At 42.2% G+C, this 20,348-nt stretch overlaps 2 non-coding genes and 1 pseudogene across 2 annotated transcripts; 2 read left to right on the top strand and 1 right to left on the bottom strand.

The window, feature by feature from the left end:
- Nucleotides 1-438: 438 nt before the first annotated feature.
- On the top strand, nt 439-511 carry trnav-cac (transfer RNA valine (anticodon CAC)). The gene has a single exon. It is a non-coding gene; the product is annotated as a tRNA-Val (tRNA).
- Nucleotides 512-4,727: 4,216 nt separating this feature from the next.
- LOC133560508 (uncharacterized) lies at nt 4,728-8,691 on the top strand (annotated as a pseudogene).
- Nucleotides 8,692-13,744: 5,053 nt separating this feature from the next.
- Nucleotides 13,745-13,818, bottom strand: trnan-guu (transfer RNA asparagine (anticodon GUU)). Its single transcript has one exon. It is a non-coding gene; the product is annotated as a tRNA-Asn (tRNA).
- Between the last annotated feature and the right edge of the window lie 6,530 nt (nt 13,819-20,348).

Genomic DNA, 20,348 nt, shown 5'->3' with positions numbered 1-20,348 from the left:
GTCTTTGGATGGGAGTAACTTGGAGTACTCTGCTTCAGTCTTCGGTGAGTCCAATATGCCTTCTGAGTGCAATGCCTGTGTCTTGCGGTTGTCACAAACATTGCTTTTGTCCCTTATGAATATTATTTAAAATCTAAAAAAAGCACCAGATGCATTGGCCGTGAATCGGACCCGGGTCTCCCGCATGTTAAGCGAGAATTCTTCCACTGAAACACCAATGCCTGCATAATAACGTTTGTTCATGAACTCGGTTAAGAGGAAGAGCGTTTGAAATGCTACGAAGTGGAACACATTCTACGTGCACAAGGGATATAAAAACATCCACAAAAGGCAAGAAATGCAATGCAGTTAATAACAGCAATGAGACTTGCGAGCCACATGTTTTCCATCGGCCGAATATCAACTTGTAAGTCTTGACAAAGGTCTGCTTTTGCAGCAGTTTCTGTGGTGTAGTGGTTATCACATTCGCCTCACACGCGAAAGGTCCCCTGTTCGAAACAGGGTGGAAACAAACCTTTTTTTGACTTTACTTCTTACCTTTATACATAAACCGGGAAATAAATAATACGAAGGTCCTGTGTTTTTATCATGAAGTAGTTTGCAACATACCTGATCAGCTCATGTTCAGCTGAGCACACACAACACCAAATTTAGAGGGTTCTCATATAGGCAGACCTCAGGCGTCAACATCATGAATGCTGGGTTCCATGAAAATGTCATGCACAAACCAGTGAAATCTGTCATTCGTTCAAGTCAGTGTTTTCTCCGGGCGTTGGATGGATTGTAACTGTACTGTTGAGATTGACTTATAAGATGTTTAAACTCTCACCTTAGCAGGAATCATAAATGTAATTCCCAAAGAGTTAGTTAAGACAGCTGTGGGCTGCCTTTGTTTCAATACAAGAATCAGTCAAAGATTCACCTGAAACCTAAACCTTAGCAGAGGATGGTTTCGATCAATCGACCTCTGGGTTATGGGCCCAGCACGCTCCCGCTGCGCCACTCTGCTGTCTTAAACCTAATAGGGCTTACTCTGGTTAGTATCCAGACAAACTACTAGTAACAAAGTGATTTGGAACCCAACTGAAGTCGTGTTCATTTCTGAGGGCTGGTTTTGTCCACATTTAAAATGGCATTTCTTATTAAGAAATTGTAGTAAACATCAAACTCTGTGGATCCATTGGGATTTCATTCAAAACGAATAGAAGTTAGGCCCACTTTTTATTTTATTTATTTATTTATTTTGGCAATCTTCACATAAAACAAAGAACAACAACAAAAAAAAGAAGAAAAACTAAAAACACTCATTTGAGCAATGATTGAGCCGAAAGGGTGTAGGTTGAAGCAACGCTTATATAAACCTACCCCATCACAACAAGAACAAGGTTCAAAATATATAAAATCCAAAACATGCTTCACTTATATTACTTTTTTTTTTAAACAATATATAAGCAACATATATGTAGCACACGTCTCATATACACAGTTTAACATTTAAATCAAACATATACATTTGTACACTTATATATATATATATATATATATATATTAATGACTGTACAAGGCGTCATGTCTCAGAGTACAAAGTGTACCAAACAAAACAGGAAACGTCCTGACCTCAATTTGACTCAGTGTGCCAAACACTGCACATACAGGAAACAGATACTTGAGCAACAACGAGCATAACATGAAACCAAGAGTAGTTCAGCATAATTATCCATAGACACGAGACACATAGCAACAGACGTCAGTCAGTAGACTGACCAATCAGATAACTACTGGCACAGTGTATATAAGCTGCTGCACAGCAAACTCTCATGAGATCGCTTTGGGTTTTACTGGTACTACTGTTCAAGTGTACTGTACGACCTCCGCTCTCTGCAGATTGCGTTCAATAAAATACTTCTACTTGAGTCAACTCCTGCCTCCTCGAATTGTGTTCCTGCTCCCGGCCCAGGTGAGACGGCACAAAAAATGCGTCTCAACAATTTGGGGGCTCGTCCCGGGATTGAGGGAGTTGTGAGGACAACATCTAGAGGACCATTCGGACCTAAACATTTTCCTCATGGACAAAGGACAAAGACACTAGCCGGCACTTACAAATAAGGTAAGCAGAAAACCTGTTAAAACAAATTTTGCATATTGGAAACTACTAAAATAGTGTCCTGTCCTATGTACTTGTATGAAAACATAAAAACTAAAAGAGTCAGTAGAAGTGTAAATCTAAAATAACTTCGATACAGGAGGAATACACAGTAACCTCGAGAGTGGCGTAACTCCACCTAAGATCCGACGGGGTCCAGGAGCGGTTAGTACCGCGGCAGGGTTAGAGTCCCGGGGGTTGAGGTCCCTAAATTCTAGTTGTTGTTACGATATGAAAACTCCAAAAATGTTTGGGAAAATAGGTTTATAAACCTTGGAGGGATTGAAATATCGCTGTATAAAACTCCTCAAAACAACAAAATAGGTTATTTTACGTGGGAAAAACGAGGGGAGAAGAAAAATATAGTCGAAGGAAACTGCAGTTGAAAACAGAGACTGAGTAGTCTTTCGACAACACAACTTTAAGCTAAAGAAAATACTGTGTGGGTATCGAATGTGTATGTGACACTAACTTTGTGTGTGTATTTTAAGTGTTGTTAAGGTAAGAAGGGAAGTGGGGAGAATAAGACTCTAAGTAAATCGTTGTATGAATACTCGTTGTGTGCTGGGTCTGCGGCTGATGAACTGACGGGATACCTAACGGTGTAAACGAATGTCGTTCATTCGCTACAGTTTAGGGCAGGGTGGGCGGTGAAAACCGTCCATATCTGACCAACAGACACGCAGCGAGGGCTAAATCACCCAGTTGATAAGCGAGACATCTTATCTTTGGAGTAAACGCTGTGGTTCTTGTGATAGGACACCCAGTGGGAGACCGGACCGACCTTTAGGGCCGGTCTAGAAGCTTGTCTCTCAGAGAACCACAGTGGGCTAACGCAGCTATCTCCGGGAAGATTGTTGTCGCAATAAAACTGCGGAGCTCAGAGTCTAGTTAAAATGAAAGGAGAGTTTGATAGAAAAATAGATGATGATGGATGGGGCCCGGTCAGCCCATATGTCACCCTATTGACCCAAATTGGATCCACAGCTAATGCCCTAGCTGCTACATCAAAGCCAACAGATAAAGAGAAGAAAGTAACAAAAGCAAAACAAAAATTAGAACAACTTATTCAGGACATGGGGAAAACATTGGAACATAGAGGGCCCTTAGGACAATTGATACGTGATAAGCTGAACACAGCCGCTGTAAAGAGAGATGAAGCGGAAGAGCAGGGAAAGATTGCAGGTTTGTTGCAGAAGTCCAGTTGGAGGAAAAAGGAGCGCGACTGGGAGAAGGAGCGACGGGAGTGGGCTGAACTGTTGATCTGCTGACAAAGCACCAAACATCTGCACCAAAAGGAGCTTCACACCAAATCGGTAACTGCACCTCATGTCCCCACATGTCCTCCACCCTATGGGCCTCCAACCCACGGCATGTTGCATCTGCGTACCCACTTGTGCCCACAGCTCAGGGACAAGTAGCCAAGTATAAACCATTCTCTTTTGGTGATGTGCAAGAAATGGTAGATAAATTACCTCCAGTAACCGATGGAGGAGGGCTGTGGATGAATAAATTAGACACCTTAACAGCCGGCCACACTCTGGCATTGGGAGATTTCCGCGCTGTTGCTGCTCGGTGCATGACCCAGACTAATCTTAGAGATGTAGAGACAGACGCAAAAACTCTAACACTGTCCGATGAGGTCAGATTCACCCAACTCTGCACTGCTCTTGGTGCTGCAATGCGTAGTCATTTCCCACTGCCTAATTCAGCCGTTATGCCTAAAATTAGATTGGAACCCAAACAAAACCCCAGGCAGTTTTTATGTGAAGCCAAAGAGGCCTGGACCAATCAAACCGGCCAGCACCCCGGTAACACTGGGTCACAGGCCGAGTGGTTCCGACAAGCAGTTCTGAGTGGAGTGCCTGAGTCAGTGCAAACAGCCATGAAAAGTAACCCTGACATGTTAGGATGTCAACTTTGTACATGGGAGAAGCATCTCGTTCATCACCTTACCACGGCTCAAGACAAAACACAACAAGATGAGAAAGACAAAGCAGATTTGCAGGCACAATTACTGAAGTTACAAGTAGCCAAAGCTAGAGATGACTTAAACGACAAAAAGAAGGGCAAGAAAGATCAGGTCAAGGTTATGTCTCAAACTGTACAGCAGTGGGACGGCGATAACGCTCAGGAGTCTGGGACGCCACATTTCAGAAGAGGGGGAGGACAAAATAGGGGAAGGGGAGGCCCACGGGGTGGAGGAAAGAGGGGGTTTTCCGGGGGAAGGCCTCAAGGAGGAAACCAAGGCTGTTTCCTGTGTGGGGACTCCTCACATTGGGTGAGGGAGTGCCCATATAACCCTGCACAAGGAGGGTTTCCACAGAGAGGAGGAGTTCAGAACAGGGGAGGAACACACCCTCCTCAGTCTCAAGGGAGAGGACCCGCACCACAGTTCCCCTTGTGGCAAGACACTGAGTGACACGCCCCACAGAGAAGCCCTGAACAGCACCTTACGGCAGAACCGGTGCTGTCAGTGACAGTAAACCAGGACTTGCTGCCTTTCTTAGTGGATACCGGTGCTACCGTCTCCACTATCAGGACTGTGGAAAAGAAGCTGCTTACATCAGACGTCATAACAGTCATGGGTTTCTCTGAGGTTCCTACTACGCTGCCTTACACCAAGCCTCTCACAACAAGGCTTGGCAATCAGACTGTGTTGCATCCTTTCATCTACTCCCCTGAGGTACCTTCCAACCTGCTGGGGAGAGACCTCCTGACTCGATTGGGGGCTACTATTCTCTGCTCGCCTGACGGACTAACAGTCTCATTCCCTGATGGAACATCTCTACCCTGCGTCAGTATTGAGTCTTCACATTCAAGCCAATACATGATTCAGCCAGTTGCAGACAGATCGGCTGACATCTACTGGGGTCTCCTACACAGTGAAACTAGTGATAAAGGTGGAATCCTGTCGGCTTACCTGACTTGGAAACCCTGGATCTCCCAAATACACCCCTATGTGGCCCCTCCTGACCCTCCTCATATGACATTGTTTTATGATAGAGAGGATACACAGTGGTATGAGGAACAGTTTAGCAGGGACATAGAGGGAACTAATTGGGCTCTTTCCACTAATAACATTTATGTGGCTCCCATAAGTGTAGCGGCAGAAGTTTCTCTCACCCCAGAGCAACTACAGTGGTACATGATGAGTGACGAGGCTTCCCCCCATGTGTCTTTAGCCTTACATCCAGAGCACCAAGCCAAAGAGCTGGGTTCTATAGTTAAAACAGCACAACTGCAAACTGATTGGCAGAGGGTTGGTTCTTCGTTGTGGTATTCACCCGCAACTCAAATCTACAAAATACAGGTTTCTTGCACTGACCACGCTCAAATCTCCCGCCACCATGGCCGAGAGAAAACAGATCACTCCGAAGCAGCATTGTTGTTAGATTCACTGCCTGACTCACTATGGTCCACTGGGCACACGGATGTTGGCCTAGTCGACTGCCCCCCAGTTACTTTCAAGCTGAAAAATAACAACGCAGTGTGGGTTCCCAAATACCCAAGTAAAAAAGACGCCGAAATCGGCATTGCAGATACCATTGAAGGTCTATTTGAAAAGGGGGTGTTGGTAGAAACATCCTCGGAATGGAACACTCCCATATGGCCCATTGAAAAGAAGGGCACTGGTAAATATCGCATGGTTCATGATCTTAGGGCCATTAACTCTGCGTTATGCACACAAACCATCCCAGTTCCCAACCCTTACGTTGCGTTGACTAATCTTGATCCTAGCCACCAATGGTTCACCCGTATCGACCTCGCTAATGCATTTTTCTGCCTACCACTAGCCGAAGAATGTAGAAACATTTTTGCCTTCACCTACTGAGGGGTCCAACTGACCTATTCTCGTCTTCCTCAGGGATTTGCTCTATCCCCTGGCCTATTTAATCAGGTATTAAAGGATGTTTTGACTGATTGCGAGCTGCCACCGGAAACTACTCTTGTCCAGTACGTTGATGATCTTCTTCTTGCTGCACCCACTGCCTCACTCTGCTTGAAAGCCACAAAACAGGTACTACTACATTTAGCTGAGAAAGGTTTTAAGGCCAGTAAGTCCAAACTACAGGTAGCTCAGAGAGTCGTTTCCTTTTTAGGCAGACAGATCTCACAGGAAGGGTCCGGTTTGTCACCTGAACACAGGGACACGATCCTACACCACCCTAAACCCAAAACAGTTAAAGACATGCTTTCTTTCCTTGGGCTTACGGGCTACAGCAGGAATTATGTCGCTAACTACACAGGCCTTACGTCATCCCTTCGTGACCTCGTTCGCGAACACGGCATGCAAAAACTGTCTGCACAGCTTAATTGGACTACGGAAGCTGAGGTTTCGTTTATATCCCTCAAACAGCAACTTTCCCATGCGGCTGAACTTGCGATCCCCGACTACTCCTCCACCTTCTATCTTGATGTTTCTGGTACATCACACTGTGTCAACGGGTTGCTGTTCCAGAAAAAAGGGGGAGAGAGGAAAATATTGATGTACATCAGTACAATACTCGACAGCATGGAAAAACGTCACCCAACGTGCACACAACATGTCGGGGGAATAGCAAAAATCCTACAAAAAACGGCACACATTGTCATGGACCACCCACTCACTGCATGTTCTAACCACTCACAGTGTCGTGGCATACGTCAATTCTGCAACATTCACGCTCACAGCGCTCAGACAGAGGCGACTAGCGAAAGTACTAGAAGCGCCAAACCTGACATTCACACATGAGGGGGTTAACATGGCAGACCAAATGGGTACAGGTACACCACATCTATGTGCAGACAAGGTTCAGAAAGAGGAAAAAGTCAGACCAGATTTACAGGCAGAATCATTTGAGGGAGGAAGAAACTTGTACACAGATGGGTGTTGTTTCCGACATGAAACACAAGGCCTAATCTCAGCCTATGCTGTAGTGGAAAAAACAGAATCAGGCGTAAAAACAGTTGCTGCAGACAAGATTGAGGGATCCCAGTCAGCACAGAGAGCAGAAATAATTGCTGTAATCAAAGCGTTGAAAGCAAGAGAGGACCAGGTAATCAACATTTACACTGACTCATCTTATGCAATAGGGGCGGTACACATAGAATTGCCACAATGGCAAAGAACAGGATACCTTACGGCGTCCAACAAACCCATTAAGCATGAGGCAGAGATGAAAGAACTAGCGGAAGCACTGATGTTACCACCAAAGGTAGCCGTAATCAAATGCAAGGGTCATGAGAAAACACACTCGCACACGAAAATAGGAAATGACGCGGCTGATGCAGCTGCGAAAAAAGCAGCCGGATATGTACATAATATGATGATGCTCTGCTCTGACACTGAGACAACCCCAGACACCGATAGGGAACTTGTACATGTAAAAACGGAACAGAGTAAAACCTCACCGGAGGAGAAATCACTATGGCTGGCCAGAGGCTGCACAAAAACCGGCGATTTGTGGCGAAGTCCGGATGGCCGGATTGTGCTACCACCTGGAGTAAAAAACATAGCACTAACTGAGGCGCACGGAGTGGGACATGTCGGGGCTGCACAGATGCAGAGAAACCTCGAAAATTGTTGGCACCCATTTTTGAAAGATATGTGTAAATATCATGTACATACTTGCCCTGAATGCACCATGTATAATGCACGACCAACAGTCAGACCGCATCCTGGACGTTTCCCTCTCGAGACGAAAACAGGGAAAGAAATCATCATAGATTACACAGATATGGTGAACTCAGTAAAAGGGTACAGGTATATGTTGGTATGTGTGGATGCGTATTCAGGTTGGCCAGAGGTACTCCCTACAAAAAGGGAAGACAGTAAGACAGTGGTGAAGTTTTTGGTAAACCAGTATACCCCCAGACATGGTTTTCCTGAGAAAATCCGATCAGATAATGGTACACATTTCAAAAACCATGATCTGCAAAAGGTTGAAGAAATGCTGGGGTTGAAACACAAGTTTGGTTCGGTCTACCACCCACAATCCCAAGGAAAGGTTGAAAGAATGAACCAAACACTCAAATCTAAATTGGCAAAAATCAGTGCACAGACCAAAATGAATTGGCTCGATGCGCTACTCCTTGCCCTCATGTCTGTTCGAAGCTCAATAAACCAAAGCACGGCCTTTACTCCCTTTGAGCTGACCACAGCCAGGAGGTTTCCAGGGCCCCAGTCCAAGCTTATTGGAATCAAAGGTGATGATCAGTCATTAACCCGCACGCGGTATTTCCATGCTTTACAAGCCCTTGTTGCAGAGTATGCCAAGCAGGTGGGGGAGAGAAACAAGGAAGACACAGCGACCCCACCAAGCACAGAGTGGGTCCTACTGAAGGTGCTCAAGCGAAAGTGGACCGAACCCAGGTGGACGGGTCCACACCGAGTGACTGAACGCACCTCGCATGCTGTTCGGCTGAACAGCAAGGGAGACACGTGGTTCCACTGGAGCCAGTGTGCAGCGGCGGAGGCCCCTGCACACACGTTGGGAGAGACACGTACCGAGTTACGTGAACAACAACAACGGGAGAAGACCACCAATCAACAAGGGGCAGAATAATCCCTTGGTGGCATCAGGGTGAGGTAGTCTACCCAAAATCCCTATGGGAGGAGGTGAAATAGCGCTCCTCTCCTACACGTGGTGTGCCAAACCACCAACCAGATTCGTCGAGGGACCAAGAAGATCATGACAACCATCGACCTCCTTATTCTCTGTTGGTTTGGGGTACTCATGGTCTTTCTTTGGGCCCTGATACATCTGTCCATCACGGGGACAACTCAAGTTTAAGGTGCCACTAAGTATTAGTACTTTGTCGAATTTTCAAGTACATATTATACGATGTTTTGATTTGTGATCTCTTTAATAGAGATCAAAAGGGGGATTAATGAGTGTACAAGGCCTCATGTTTCAGAGTACAAAGTGTACCAAACAAAACAGGAAACGCCCTGACCTCAATTTGACTCAGTGTGCCAAACACTGCACATACAGGAAACATATACCTGAGCAACAATGAGCATAACAGGAAACCAAGAGTAGTTCAGCATAATTATCCCTAGACACGAGACACAGCAACAGATGTCAGTCAGTAGACTGACCAATCAGATAACTACTGGCACAGTGTATATAAGCTGCTGCACAGCAAACTCTCATGAGATCGCTTTGGGTTTTACTGGTACTACTGTTCAAGTGTACTGTACGATCTCCGCTCTCTGCAGATTGCGTTCAATAAAATACTTCTACTTGAGTCAACTCCTGCCTCCTCGAATTGTGTTCCTGCTCCCGGCCCGGGTGAGACGGCACAAAAAATGCGTCTCAACAATATATATATATTATATATACACAATTTTATTTAAATTCCATATAAAGTGGTAATATATACATTTTAATATAACCTATATGTATAATTATGAAATCATAAATTGTATTTATATACATAATGTATATTATTGTCTTTCTAAAACAATGTTTGCTCTTCTTTCTTATATTTACTAATGATAAATGATTTAAAAAGCTTTTTAAACTGGTTTATGTTGGTGCTGTGTTTTATTTCATCCTTTAAACAGTTCCATATTTTAACCCCTGCAATTGTTATACTCATTCGTTTCTGCGTTGTTCTACAATATTGGATCTTAAAAAGTAGTTCTCCTCGTAGATTATAATTCCCTTCTCTCTGTAAAAATCTTCTCTGTAACCCTGTTGGAAGTGAATCATTACTTGCTTTATAAATCATTTGGGCAGTCTTGAGTTGGATGACATCTGGTAGTTTTAAATCAAATGTTTTTATAAATAATCCATTAGTGTGTTCTCGGGGTCCTGTGTTATGTATCAGTCTGATGGCCCTTTTTTGCATTATGAATAGTGGTTGGATGTTCGTCCTATATGTATTTCCCCAAACTTCAAGACAGTAACTCAAATATGGTAAAACAAGTGTACAATAAAGAGTGTGTAATGTTTTTTGATTAAGAATGTGCCTTGTTTTACCCAGGACAGCAATACTTCTCGCCAACTTCCCTTCGATGTATGTAATGTGTGACTTCCAGCAGATCCTGTGGTCCAAGATCACACCCAAAAATTTGATTTTGTTTACTCTTTCTATACTAACATTGTCTATATATAATTTTACATCTTATTTCTCTTATTTCCACATAACATAAAGTTAGTTTTATTTAGGTTTAATGATAATTTATTAGCATCAAACCATTTTTTTTAGTTTACACATCTCCATGGTGACGGTCCTCAGGAGCTGCTGCAAGTCCACATCAGAACAGAGTACATTGATGTCATCCGCAAATAACGCATATTTAAGGTTTTCAGTTACTTTACAAATATCATTTATATACATGATGAACATCTTGGGCCCTAAGACTGACCCCTGTGGTACCCCACATTTAATATTTAACCAACATGATTTTTTTGTGATATCTGTACAAACTGCTTTCTATCAGATAAATAACTTTTTATCAATTCCAGAACAATACCCCTAAAACCATATTTTTCCATTTTTCTAATAAGAATACTATGGTCTACTGTATCAAAAGCCTTCTTAAGATCTAAGAATACTCCTATTGTATATTTATTTTTACCAATCCTATCAGTTATTTCTTCAATTAAATCTGTTAATGTTTGTGCTGTTGATCGATTATTCCTGAAACCATACTTCCTATCTGTTAATAATTCATTTTTTTTTCTACAAAGCCATCGAATCTATTTATAAATATTTTTTCTAATATTTTGGAGAACTGTGGTAATATTGAGATTGGTCTGTAGTTTGTGAATAAGTGTCCGTCTCCCGCTTTGTGAATAAGAACAACTTTTGCAATTTTCATTAGTTGAGGAAATACTCCCATTTCAAATGAAAGGTTAAATAGATACGCTAATGGAGCACTGATTCCATTTATCACATACTTTAAAGTTTGCATGTCTATATCATCCACATCTTTGCTTGTTTTGTTCTTAAAACTTTTGACTATGTCCCTGATTTCTCTTTCTACTACTGGTTTTAAAAACATTGTTTTAGGGTTTGGGTTGATATAATCTGCTGCATCTATCTTATCTCTTCTGCTAGTTTCGGTCCAATATTTATAAAATAATCATTAAATGTATTTACTATCACCTCCTTATCCTTAATCATGTTGTTATTTTCCATAAAGTATGGTGGGTATTGATTATCAGCATTTTTATTTCTAATAATACCATTTAATATTTTCCATACACCTCTTATATTATTCTTGTTATATTCCAGTTTATTTATATAATAATCTTTTTTACACATTCTGATTATATTGATTAGTTTATTTTTATATTTTTTTATATTTATTTTCATTTACTAAAGTTCTATTTTTTATAAATTCCTTATATAAAATATTCTTTTTTTTTACAGGCATTTTGGTGTCCAGCAGTCATCCACGGTTTAAACTCGCCGTACTTTGACTTCCTTTTATAATTTACTGCTGGACAATTTCCATCATATAGTATTTTAAATCTGTTTAAGAATTCTTCATAAGCTGTATTAACTTCTTTTTTATCATAAATAGTATTCCAATTTTGCTTTTGTAGTTCATTCTTGAATTTGTTGAGCGTTTTCTCTGTTATGATTCTTTTATAGACATTTTCACATTCAATCTTGATTTGAATTTTACTGGCACAGTTGTAGACCACAAAGACTGGGAGATGATCACTTATATCATTTATCAAGATTCAACATATTAGGTTGTCATCCATTATATTGGTAAAAATATTGTCATTTAGGGTGGAACTATGTGATGTGACTCTTGTTGGTTTATTTATCAAAGATATCAAACTCATACTGTGCATTGTGTCTATAAATTCAGCTGTTTCTCTGTTGCTACTTGTATGTATTAAGTCAATGTTAAAGTCTCCACTAATAAATATTTCTTTGTTATTCAATTTATAAAATAATCCTTCCATAGCTTTGGTGAAGGTTTCTATTTTGGATCCCGGAGTTCTATATATACAACTAACTAGGATATTTTTTCTTCCTTCTCTTATAATCTCTACCGTTATACATTCCATTACTTGTTCAATGATAGATGTCATATTTTCAACTTTAATAAAGTTTAGATTTTTATCAATATAGAGTGCTACTCCTCCTCCCTTTTTATCTATTCTATCCAAATGCACAAATTCATGTCAATTCAGACCAAAATCTACACTTTTTTCTTGAGTTATCCAAGTTTCTGATATTGCTATGATGCTAAAAGGTTTTATAAATTGACTTAAATATTCCTTTATATGGTGAAAGTTTGCAGACAGACTTCTACTATTAATATGTACAATTGTTAATTGGTTACTTAATTTTATACTGTCATTATATCGTTCATCTGTATAATATTTGCAATTCATTGCTATGCCATTGAAGAAAATTTTTTCAGGGTCTATATCGTTTTCAAACATAGTGCAAAGTTCATATTTCACTTATTCATTTGCTGTTATATTAACATTCAATTACCAAGTTGGCAACATGATTTGTAGTTTCATCATTTGTACTTTTCAAGCTCCCCCATTTCTCTGATTACTAGAACCTTTGCTTCTTCAGGCGTGCCCTGTAGTTTTATCCAGACTTTGCAATTCCGTGTCCACGTGGACTGAATTTTCCCTTGTTTCTTTAGGGCCCTAGCCTGTCTTGCTATGTCCGAGTTTTTTTTTGTTAAGTGCTCATTAATGTACACTGCCGTACCTCTTAACTTTTTAAACTGTCTCAAAAGATCAGTTTTTACTTTCCTGTTCGTAAACCTTATAATAATTGCTTGTTTTGCCAAGTTATCCCTTCGAGGGAGGGTATGACAGGCAGAAATAGCATTACTGTCTATTTCAATGCTCTTAGACTGAAAAAACTGCAGGACCTGTTGCTCCAGGTTTTCTAACTCCGTCGTGGACTCATCCCCACCATTCTGTTCACCTGCAGTTGCTCGAGCATGTGAGCGGTGTTTGGTGTTCAAGCCACTGACAATCACATCATCCATTCTTGTGTATTGTTCAAGTTCATGAACACGTCTTTCCAATTATTTAAATTAATTTGTCCTTTTCTACAATTATTTTTTTTAGCTCTCTAACTTCCTCCACTAGTTGACTAAGTGCAGTTTGTTGGTTTGCCACTCTGGACAACTCTTCAGACATAAAGTTAAGCGAGAGTTTTATTTCTTCCAGCTCGTCAACCTGTGCCTTCCTATGAGGCATTGTTACTGTTGGTAGTTTAACCTTGGAGTACCTTGATCAGTAGGCTTTATGGCAGTCTGCTTGATCTGTTGGTGGTAGGTGCTGCTGTACATTCACGTGGTTTAGGAAAAAACTGAGAAAGTGATACAGAAAAAACACCAAGACACTGACAGGATTTCAGCCAAACATCTCCTGTTTAACAAACAGGCATCTTGACTGACAGCTACAGCGCCTGGAACATCATGGATTTCAACTTGATGCCTATAACCCTATACTCAACGAATAGCCAATTTGAGGGGAGAGCATTGATTATCAGTAATTTAAACAAGCACGGTTGCAAACATGGCACACGTTTTATCTCGAAACTATTGTGCCAATTTAGAGAAGGACACGGGCTGTACAAGAAAACCCTCAAACTGTGCTCGTGGGAAAGTGTCGTTCCTGGGTGGGCTTGAACCACCATCATCTGAGTTAACAGCCAAGCGCGCTGACCAATTGCGCCACAGAGACTGACTTCTAAACTTGATTCATTACTCCCCCAATTATTAGAAAATCTCTTGTTACGATGGCCCAATGTCATTGTCTTTGGATGGGAGTAACTTGGAGTACCTTGCTTCAGTCTTCGGTGAGTCCAATATGCCTTCTGAGTGGAATGCCTGTGTCTTGCGGTTGTCACAAACATTGCTTCTTTCCCTTATGAATATTATTTAAAATCTAAAAAAAGCCACAGATGCATTGGCCGGGAATCGGACCCGGGCAAGAGAGAATTTTACCACTGAACCACCAATGCCTGCATAACAATACTGGTTCATGAACTCGGTTAAGAGGAAGAGCGTTTGAAATGCTACGAAGTGGAACACATTCTACGTGCACAAGGGGATATAACAACATCCACAAAAGGCAAGAAATGCAATGCAGCTAATAACAGCAATGAGTCTTGCGAGCCACATGTTTTCCATTGGCCGAATATCAACTTGTAAGTCTGGACAAAGGTGTGTTCTTGCAGCAGTTTCCATGGTGTAGTGGTTATTGATTGATTGATTGATACTTTTATTAGTAGATTGCACAGTACAGTACATATTCCGTACAATTGACCACTAAATGGTAACACCCGAATAAGTTTTTCAACTTGTTTAAGTCGGGGTCCACGTTAATCAATTCATGGTACAAATATATACTATCAACATAATACAGTCATCACACAAGTTAATCATCATAGTATGTAGATTGAATTATTTACATTATTTACAATCCGGGGGGTGGGATGAGGAGCTTTGGTTGATATCAGAACTTCAGTCATCAACAATTGCATCAACAGAGAAATGTGGACATTGAAACAGTGTAGGTCTTATTTAGTAGGATATGTACAGCCAGCAGAGAACATAGTGAGTTCACATAGCATAAGAACAAGTATATACATTAGAAGTACATTTGAGTTGTTTATAATCCGGGGAGATGGGATGTGAATGGAGGAGGGTATTAGTAAAGTGTTGACATTGCCTGGAGGTGTTGTTTTAGAGCGGTTTTGAAGGAATATAGAGATGCACTTACTTTTACACCTATTGGGAGTGCATTCCACATTGATGTGGCATAGAAAGAGAATGAGTTAAGACCTTTGTTAGATCGAAATCTGGGTTTAACGTGGGCTGTGGAGCTCCCCCTGGTGTTGTGGTTATGGTGGTCATTTACGTTAAGGAAGTAGTTGGACATGTACTTCAGTATCAGGGAGGTGTAGCGGATTTTATAGACTAGGCTCAGTGCAAGTTGTTTTACTCTGTCCTCCACCCTGAGCCAGCCCACTTTGGAGAAGTGGGTTGGATTGAGGTGTGATCTGGGGTGGAGGTCTAAAAGTAACCGAATTAGCTTATTCTGGGATGTTTGGAGTCTAGATTTGAGGGTTTTGGAGTTGCTGGGGTACAAGGAGGTGCAAGCGTAATCGAAGAAGGGTTGAATGAGAGTTCCCGCTAGAATCCTCAAGGTGCTTTTGTTGACCAGAGAGGAGATTCTGGAGAGGAATCTCGTTCTTTGGTTGACCTTTTTGATCACCTTGGTTGCCATTTTATCACAGGAAAGATTAGCCTCTAGAATGGAACCTAGGTAGGTGATCTCATCCTTCCTGGTGATAACAATGTCACCCACTTTTATAGTGAAGTCACTGACCTTCTTAAGTTTGATATGGGACCCAAATAGGATGGATTCCGTTTTACCTAAGTGTATGGATAGCTTGTTGTCAGCGAGCCAGGTGCAAATATTGAGGAGTTCAGCACTGAGGATTTGTTCCACCTGTGACTTGTCCTTGCCGGATACCAGCAGGGCCGAGTCATCCGCATACAGGAACAATTCACAGTGGCATGCTGATGGCATGTCATTCACGTATATTAGGAACAGTAAAGGTCCTAGTATACTGCCTTGGGGGACTCCACAGCTTACTGAGAGCGGAGGGGACAAGGTGCCGTTCACCTCTACCACCTGTTTCCTCCCCTCCAAGTAAGATTGCATCCAGCTTGATGAGGTTTCGTCGAATCCGATTGCTCGGAGCTTATCCAACAGTATAGCGTGGTTAACGGTGTCAAAGGCCTTCTGAATGTCCAGCATGATCATGCCGCAGTATTTTCCCGCGTCCACCTCATGTTTGATGTGGTCGGTCAGATAGAGAAGGCATGTGTCAGTGGAGTGGTTTGTTCTGAAGCCGGATTGGAATTTGTACATTAGTTTATTAGTAGCAAGGTATCTATCAACGTGTTCATAAACTATTTTCTCCATTACTTTCGAAATGGAACTGAGAATAGAAACAGGTCGGTAGTTACCAGGTTCTAATTTGCTTCCTTTTTTATAAAGGGGGGTTACTCTTGCTATCTTGAAATCCTTGGGTACTTGGCCTTGTTTGATTGAGAGGTTTATTATATGAGTGATTATTGGGGCAATGGTGGTGGCAGAGTCCATGAGGAATCTGGAGGGGATATTGTCAAGGCCGGTGGCCTTGTTTGGGTGGAGCGCGCTCAATTTATTAAGCACGTCGTTAGCTGAGACCATTTCTAATTTGAAATTGTTGTTGACTACTCCTAGCTTTCTGTAGAAGGCTTTAATGTGTTCTACACCAAAGCGACCAAAATGTTGGGATAGCTTGTTAACGAGAGTTGTGGCTATGTTGGTGAAAAAGATGTTAAGTCTGCTTGCTACCTCTATTTTGTCTGTAATGAGGGCGTCACCCTCCTTGATGTTGATGTTGGTGAGTCTGGTTTTAAGTTTCTGGCTGCTTCCAGGAAGCTGGTTGTTGAGAATTTTCCAGAGCTCACGTGGCTTATTTGTGTTTTCCTCTATTTTGTCATTGATATAATTTTTTTTTAAGGATTTAGTCAGGTTGTTTGTTTTATTTCTTAATTTATTGCATTGCTTTTTGAGCGTTGAAAGGAGTGATTTAAGGTTATTATTATTGGGTTGTTTATTTACTTCGGTTTTACACTTTTGGTATTCGAAATATTTTCTGTCCCTGTCTTTTATGGCAGCTAATAGGTCTGGATTGATCCACGGTTCAGAGCGGGCGTTGATCCTGACTGTTCTCATGAGAGCCATATCATTTAGTATAGCTAGGAACGCTGTTTTGAAGCGATCCCAAGCATCCTCAACCAGGTTGCTCGTGAGAACAGGGGACCAGTCCCACTCATCTAATTTGAGGTTGAAATTATCACTGTTGTATTTTTTGAGGGATCTGGATTGAGCTGTTATGTGGCCATTGGCTTTAGGTTTACTTATTTTGCGCGTGCAGAAGGTTATATAGTGGTTGCTAAGACCACAGATCATGACCCCACTATTTTTAATATTATGCCGGTCCGATGTGAGGATGAGATCTATGGTTGACTGGGTGGAAACACACACCCGTGTGGGGAGTGTTATTAGCTGGGAAAGAGCATGCAGATTACAGAATTTTCTGTAAGATTTGAAGACAGGCGCATCTCTGCGTTGAATATCTGTGTTCAGATCTCCAGTTATAATAATCTCCATGTTTTCTACACCAGCTAAGCACTCCTCCAGGGCACCATAGAAATCACTCTGATTAGGGGGTCTGTATATAGTCCCTATTAGTACCGGCTTAGCGTTAGTGAATTTGATTTCTGCCCACACAGATTCAAGGGTATTGTGGTTGAGATCAGATCGAGTTATGTATTTAATATCCTGGTGAATATACATACAAACACCACCACCATGTTTATTCCTGTCCTTTCTGATGACCGAGAAGTTTTCTATCTCTATCTCTGAATCAGGAACACTATCATCTAATTTAGTTTCGGAGAAACACATGATTTTTACCTTATTGTTGTGGAACATTTCTCTGATTTGGTCGAGTTTATTTCCAGAGAGGCTGTTCACATTAAGATGGATGATGTGTAGCCCACCGGAACCAAAGACAACATCAGAGTCCGTTGGAGAGAAGTACTGTCCAGAAGATGGAGGGGTGTTGGTTGTTATTGAGGTTTCTGTGGCAAGACTTGGGGGATGAAGAGAGGGAGAGTGGCCTATTGTTCGTCGTCCAGGTGATGGGGGAGCGGCGTGGTTGAAGAGGGGGAGGGGGGGCCAGGTAGGAGTGGTGGGAGTAGATGTGGTTTTCGCGGGTTTTGGTGAGGTTGAGAACAAAGACCATGGATCCACGAAGAGACCCCCGAAACCTGTGTAGGCCGTGGGGGGTCCAGGTGACGCGGTGATGACCCTCAAGGTTTTGGGAGAAGTTAGGAGGACCTCCGCGCTACCGATTTTAATGGTGGCCAGGGAGTCGTCAGAAGCCGTTACGCCGACCGCCGCTTAGCCGCTGTCCTCACCGGTGTCTGAGCAGTCTTCCTCCATCTCTGGGCCGCCAACCGCACCGATGTTCGGGGTGAAGTCCTCCGTCGTGCCGCCGACCGCTGGATCGCAGGTGAGCACGTGTGATGGTGAACAAGTAGGAGCTGGCGTAGGTGGAGAGCTAATGTTTTTAGCATAGCTCCGACGAGGTCTCGCAGCTACGCTAGCTTCCTCGGCGTCGTTAGCAACAACATTGCTAGGCTTCGCCAGGTGAGACAGCATTAACCGGGTGGTTATTGGTCCAGGGTTTAATTCAGTGTCTCCTGAGAATAGAATAGTAAAATTGTAGCTTTTCGGTCTATCCTTCCAGTCAGGGGCTTGTTTCTTCTGTTCCGATCCGCTGTGAGGTGAGAGTGGATCACATTACCTCCGAAGCCCAGGTGCTTCGTCGATGAATTACCGAGAAGGTAAAATTCGCAGTGATTGTCCATTTCGCGTTCACGACTCTCATTTTAAAGAGGGTATTGTATCCGTGGTGGTTTCAAATATAAATCCGTGATCCACAGCAGAAAAAAGAGAAAGTGTGGTATTATCCTAATTGTTGATTGTATTCCCGAGCGGGAGCGAAAAAAAATGCGACTGCTCATCTCGGCGTCACTTTCGCCTCACACGCGAAAGGTCCCCTGTTCGAAACAGGGTGGAAACAAGCCTTTTTTTTACTTTACTTCTTACCTTTATACATAAACCGGGAAATAAATAATAGCAAAGTCCTGTGTTTTTATCATGAAGTAGTTTGCAACATACCTGATCACCTCATGTTCAGCTGAGGACTCACAACACCAAATTTAGAGGGTTCTCATATAGGCAGACCTCAGGCTTCAACATCATAAATGCTGGGTTCCATGGAAATGTCATGCACAAACCAGTGAAATCTGTCATTCATTCAAGTCACTGTATTCTCCAGGCGTTGAATTGATTGTAACTGTAATGTTGAGATTGACGTATAAGATGTTTAAACTCTCACCTTAGCCGGAATCATAAATGTAATTCCCAAAGAGTTAGAGAAGACAGCGGTAGGCTGAATGGGTGTTGGCCTTTGTTTCAATACAAGAATCAGTCAAAGATTCACCTGACACCTAAATGTTGGTGTTTCTCTCAAATTGAGCTACTTGTTCATCACCAACAAACAAATCAGGGACATTTTCCTCCAATTCAACTAGCTGCTCTTCCCTAATTTCCATTTGCTGCTTTCGCCGCCTCTCCTCTAAACATTCCATGTGTTCGATTTGCTGTTCAGGACAAAGATCCCCCCACGCATCGTCATTGACATTATCGAACCATCTCCTGCGCACGCTCTAATCGAGGACAGTCCACTTCAAACTTTGCCCTGTTTTTATTGACGACGTCTTACACTGGCCGTGCGATCCCGCCAGCCGACGTCACATTACCTTCCTCACAGAACTCAGAGCCTTCCAGGTTGAGGTTTAAATCAGTCCTATACCTATATACAATACTTGTCATCCACATGTCTTCTGACCTAAGACCCTCTGAGGAAGCCTTTCGCAACAACACACTGAGGGGTAAACTCATCCGCACAATGTTATTTACTCTGTTGGAATAAACACAACCTTCCTGGAACATTCTTTCAAATGCATGCTCATTAGCCTATACACTCCTGAGCGCAGACATCTCTGTTGTGTAAATATACACTGCCCAGTTTCTTTAAAGGGGAACATTATCACCAAACCTATGCAAGCGTCAATATATACCTTGATGTTGCAGAAAAAAGACCATGTATTTTTTTAACCGATTTCCGAACTCTAAAAAGGTTAATTTTGGCAAATTAAACGCCTTTCTGTTTATCGGTGTTTTATCACCGAGGTAATACACCCGGCATTTTCATTTTCACATTACAAACACCGGGTCTCAGCTCTGTTATTTTCCGTTTTTTCGACTATTTTTTGGAACCTTGGAGACATCATGCCTCGTCGGTGTGTTGTCGGAGGGTGTAACAACACTAACAGGGATGGATTCCAGTTGCACCACTGGCAAAAATTCTACCGCCAGACTCCCATTGAATTTGCCAGAGTGTCTGCACATTTTACCGGCGATGCTAAGACAGACATGGCACAGAGATGTATGGACAACCTGCAGATGCATTTGCAACGATTAAGTCAACGAAATCACAAAGGTGAGTTGTGTTGATGTTGTTGACTTTTGTGCTATCAGACATATTTGGTCGCAGCATGACTGCCAGGTAATCG

Source organism: Nerophis ophidion, linkage group LG01 (assembly GCF_033978795.1).
Source record: "Nerophis ophidion isolate RoL-2023_Sa linkage group LG01, RoL_Noph_v1.0, whole genome shotgun sequence".
NCBI lineage: Eukaryota > Metazoa > Chordata > Actinopteri > Syngnathiformes > Syngnathidae > Nerophis > Nerophis ophidion.
The sequence above is the reverse complement of the archived record's forward strand: the minus strand, read 5'-3'. Positions and strand labels throughout refer to the sequence as shown.